We start from the raw sequence: 6,000 nt of genomic DNA on the forward strand, positions 1-6,000 counted from the left end.
GTTTGTTGAAACAATTTATTAACTTATTGGCTTTTTAAAAGTAATAAGCTCCAAAATAATGTTTGGCATGAGGGTGCATGTGAGGGGAAAAAGTTAATAAGTCATTTCATACTAACTTTTCCAAAAAGTCAATAAATCATTTCATACTAACTTTTCCAAAAAGCCAATAAATCAATAAGCTATTTCAAAAAGCTTAACCAAGCATGCCCTAAGTTGTGCATGTCATGAACTCGTGATGTCTGATAGTAGATAGAATGATCGAATATCGTTTACTAATTAAGTAAAGGGTTTTATATAGGCCATTAAAAAATGGAAAATTGGTATTTAATAAACCAACTTTTAACCAGTTGGTAAATAATAATCCAACCTATAGAATTGGTATATAATAATCCTACCTATCAACATGTTGGTACTCAATGAACTTCCGTTAATTTTTTTTTAACTGAAGTTAGTTTTTAAGTTTTATTTATTACACAAACAGTCCCTGTAGTTATAATTTACTAGTTTTAACTATTTTATAAACCTCGAATCGAGGAAAAGGAGGATTTTCGAGTGGTTTTTTTGTTTCATAAAATAGTTAAAACTAGTAAATTACAACTACAGGGACTGTTTGTGTAATAAATAAAACTTAAAAACTAACTTCAGTTAAAAAATTAACGGAAGTTCAGTGAGTACCAACATATTGATAGGTAGGATTATTATATACCAATTCTGTAGGTTGGATTATTATTTACCAACTGGTTAAAGGTTGGTTTATTAAATACCAATTTTCCTTAAAAAATATACAATATATTGGTTCGACTAACAGAAACTTAAATTCGAATTTATAATTGAATTGAAATATGGTGCTGGTAGAGCAATGAATTGAAATTGAACATGGAACTCACATTCAGTTTTATATATGGTCTTGTTGATTACAATGTCGTTAGGCTCATGTGAAAAAGAAAAATAGAAGAACTAAATCCAAGAAGCTGCGTCACCGCAATGATTCCTATTCTTCTTGGACTGATGATGAATCGTCTAGTTCGTCACTGTATTTGTTTTCCAGTTCCGACAGTGAGTATTATAAAAGTAAACGATCGCATTCTCGTGCGCAAAATAAAATAATTAAGGGGAAGTAAGAAACGAAATAGAATAAGATCTTCAAGTGAAGATGATTCCTCCCCTGTGAAGAAGAGAAAGAAGAAGAAGCAGTCGGAAAGAGATGCTTATATAAGTTCTGCGAGCGATTCTGAAAGCAGCTCTATGCGTAAAGATGAAGGGGGTTCACATGGGAGGTCTAGACGAAAGGGTAGACTTGGAAATAAGAAGAATAGAAGTAAAACTAGGAGCTCTTCGCCAAATAAATTAAGCGATAGTAATGACAATGAGAGCGTTGAGAAAGTGACAATAGAAAACAACCCGATGCGGTTAAAATCTGTTATCACTGTTGCAAACTTAGAGAATGGAGATGAAGAAGAAGACGATATGAAAAAGGACGAGCTTAAAGAAGAAACTGTGTATGATTATGATGATTACCCGTCTTGTGAAAGCAACGATAGTAATGAGTTTATTGACCGTTCTGATATATCACCTGAGAGAAAAGGGATACCGATAAGACTACAAGGTGATGGTCCTCCAAGGGAGGATGATCCGCCACGTAGGCGACACGTCATAGTCCTCCCAAGGATGGATGATGTGTGTAAAATGCAACATATAAATCACATCAATTAAGGCATAAAACTAACCCTTTTTAAGTACTAATGTTGGAAAAAGAGTGTTTTTGTCTTCCTTTTGTATTTTCAGGATGAAATGAGCTCAAAATCACAAAAGAAGCAAAAAGACAACTAATTCTACCATAAAATACAAGAAAAGGAACAAAAGTGGACTGCCCGGACCCTCAACGGCACCTCCCAAGGCAAAGGAGAAGAAACAGAGTCTGAACACGCCCCGTGTCCAGCGAACACGGGGGCGTGCCCAGAAAGCAGCAGAAAAGATAAACTAGTAGAAGCTTCCATTGCCCACCACGGGGCCGTGTCCAGCGAGCACGGGGGCGTGGTGAAAGTACAGCAGGCGCATTATATAATCCTACAAAAAGTAACTTAAGACACAATGGTTTAGATCACACCCCTTCAAAGACACAATGGTTTGAGTCACATCCCTTTAAAAAGTCACAACCCTTCAAACTACTTTTATATATATCACACCCTTACAAAAAGACACAACCGTTCATATATTTACAAAAAGTCACAACCCAACACACCACTTCAAAAGTCACAACCTTTCAAAGTATTTTTATACTACAAAAAGTAACTTAAGACACAATGGTTTATACAGTCATGACCCTTCAATTAGCAACATCTTAGTATAACCAGTGTGTTTAGATATAACAATGAAAAAGAATATATTTAACAAAATACAATACGTTTGGGCGGTGGTTATGCCTCATCAACATAAGAGCGACGCCGGTTATACTCCCACTCACACCGTTTCATTTTTTTATGTTTTTTCCTTCTTTTTTCTTTAATGGAATCTCACGTTCCCACTCAGCAATTCATGATGTTTTTTCCTTCTTTTTTCTTTAATGGAATCTCACGTTCCCACTCAGCAATTCATGATCAGTGTTTCCTTCTTGAATCGTGAATACCCTTACATCTCTAATTACATGTCTTATGTGTGTAGTTTTTGAAAGATGAAATAAGAGGAAGATAACAATTAATTTTTGGAAGATGTCTTACGTGTTTTTTTATCAAATCTCACAAGTAAACCATTCATAAATCCATTCTATTAATTTCTAGAAAATGTCTTTATGTGTTAAACTTTTGGAAGATGACGTTAGTTTAATTGGTATGTATCAAGATTGCTTGAAAAATTGATATTCACCAAACAAATTAGTATTTCATTCTAAAATAAAAGGCAAAAAATCTTTGATGGTAAGAAATATGAATTTCAGCGCGAATTGGTGTCAATGATTTGTGCTTTAGTCCCTTCTTGATCATTCATAAACAACAAGTAAATGCCACTGCATAAACGCTGTCTCCTCCGTGTATGGGCCATTCACACTCAATCAACAACATAAACACAAACCCGTGCCGTGCATGATAATGCCTTTAGTCACATTTACAGTCGGTCACAGATACGAAGCAATCCGTTAAATTTCAACGGAGAAAGAGGTTGAAGAAGAAGAATATGTTTACAGGTATATCTCGATGTTCAACAAGAAAATTACGGGGGATAACTTACAATTAATACTTTCAATCTTAGAATAAATAAATATATTTTTCTTGCATCGCTTTCTAATCTTTACATCTAAAGCAATTTCTTCTCTACCATTCGGTAGAGCATGTCTTAAAGAGAGACAGGGCGTTTGAATTGAGTTGTAAAGACACAAAATGTGATGTTCAGATGATATCATGATTTGTTTAGTGATAGGAGGGTTTTGGATGTATGTGGTTTCCTCTCATTTACAATGATGTTTTGCAACAATCATATATGTTCGTCAATTTTTTTATTCTATTGATTATTTTATTTATTTGAGGTGTTCGTATTACAGATCTCTTACTTTTTTTTCATTGATAAGTTCTTTATAATCTCTTATATGATTTTTCAGTTGATTGATTGTTGATGTAGACAATTGTATGGATGGTTTAATGGCGATAATTGATGTCAATTGTTTGTGTTTTAAAATTAGTTTTTGTCATATTTCTATGTTCAACAATTACAATATTAGTAATAAAAGGGAAAATTCTTTACAAATTTCGACTTTAAGTGTTTGTAAACCATAATCAATTGTTAAACTGCATGTTACACAAAACTATATAAAATTCTAACGCCTATTTTATTTAAGTTTTTTTAACACTCCGCCGCAACGCACGGGATGACTCGAATGTGTTTAGTATCAAAAAATGAACATCTATTACCTTTTACTTTTAATCGAATGGACATAATGGTTAAAATAAAGAGTTGGTCAACAAGAATTTCACACAAACGAAACAAATAAAGAGAATACATGACTTTTCAACTTACCACCGAACTATCACGTTGGTTTATATCAGTTCCAAACTATGTGATTTTCAAGTTAAACGTGTTTATCTTCATAATTCAGTAGGTTATTTTAGGATTTATGCAAACAATATCTAATTGTTTGGAAGATTATTAATTTTTACATTTAAAGAAATATAAGTGAGAAAACTGCAAATAAAATGACAAATAGACACACAAAAAAATGTCTTTCACGGATTTAAAATTTTGGGACCCAAAGAGATGAATCTCTTTTGTTTTGGTTATTGACCTGTTTCGTGGATAGAAACAATTGTATGTTTTTCCTTCATTAGCAATTTGAGGTTTTTTTTTTCTTTTTCAAATTAATATTGATCGCGGCGAAGAACCAAACGAATACGAAACACAACCACAGATCTCAAACCCTAAACATGATCTCAGTCAATATCTCCATAGAATTCTCTAAAAACAGTTACTGAGACGTCTCTTAAAACAGTTACTGGACGAAGAGATCAAAAGGATTCCACGGGTATCCCGCCGCAACGCGCGGGTAAACGTCAACTCGTTAATTGTAATTCGCAATTACAATTAATGAAGAGAGAGAATGTCAGACGGGCACGGGGCCGTGTCCAGCGGACACGGGGCCATGTCCAGCCTTCTGTTCAGCCTATAAATAGAGGAGCTTGGCTTCATTCTCTCTCATCCCTTGGCACACCACCTCTCTCACACCTCATCCACCACCCACCACCACCCACCACCACCATAACACCATCATCCACCACCATCATCCATTGTCCATCGTAGAGTGTGTGAGTCGTCTCGGGATCCAAGATTGATCGTAAGAGTTCTTGACAATCAAGGCCATGTTTGCCTAAGTCTCTTACATCACTTGGTGAAGACAAGTGTTTAGTATAATACTTTTTGTTTTTAATCTTTTGCACTTTTTATTTAGTTTTGTATTAATGACTTTAATAACTAGTTACTTATGTTGAAGGTGATCTTTCCTTATCGTTTGTCCGTGGTGTCTTGGCGTTATTTTACTGTCTATATAAAATAAAAGATTTTCACCATTCATATCTCCACGGTCTATATGGAGGTATGTTGGCTACCTGGTCGGGGGTTAAGGGAACGGTTTGGTAAGGGTCTTGCCCTTGTTCAGCGTTTAGAGGTCCTGCTTGGGACCTGGGTCAAATTTAGTAGGATCTCCTTCAATGCCCATAGGTATTGGATGGCGGGGATCCAAACTCTTTGACCCCCTCATAAGTTAACTACTATTAATACTATAACCCGGCTATTTAGGACTATATCCCTGCTGACTCAGACTACTTAGCCGAGGGTAACGTCACCGCCAAAAGCGGGGCCTACCATAATTTGCATTAATAACTTAATTCATTATCTTTCAATAATCCGACCCTTTAGGATTGTATCCTTGCTGACTCAAACTACTGGGTTGAGGGTAACGTCGCCTTCAAAAGAGGGGCCTACTACAATAACTAAGATAATCTCTTAAACAAGTGCAAAAGTGCGAAAATAATCAAAGGTTATACTAATACACGTGTCGGATCCAAGTGATTCATCTTGTCTATCTGTTTTTATTTTATTTTTATTTTCAGCATTTAGTTAGTTTTTATTTTTCTTAGTTTAAAACATTTTTCTAACTTTTTGATTTGATTAGACGTTGAGGATAAACCGGTATTAAAAGCTCTTGTGTCCTTGGACGACCTCGGTATCTTACCAACACTATACTACGTCCACGATGGGTGCACTTGCCCATATGTGTGTTTAGTGTTAGTGAATATCGTGTTTTATAAATTTAAAACTTGGCTAAAAGTGTAAAAAGGGCTTAAATATACATCTAAAAACATATATACACTGACACGCATCAAGTTTTTGGCGCCGCTGCCGGGGACACAAGGATTTTAAGAAAGTTAGGAATCAACGGCCTAATCATATTTTTATTTTTCTTTAATTTTTTTTTAGGATTTTTCTTAGATTTTTAGCTTCTGCAGAGCTCAACACGGG

Source organism: Helianthus annuus, chromosome 15, assembly GCF_002127325.2.
Source record: "Helianthus annuus cultivar XRQ/B chromosome 15, HanXRQr2.0-SUNRISE, whole genome shotgun sequence".
Lineage (NCBI taxonomy): Eukaryota > Viridiplantae > Streptophyta > Magnoliopsida > Asterales > Asteraceae > Helianthus > Helianthus annuus.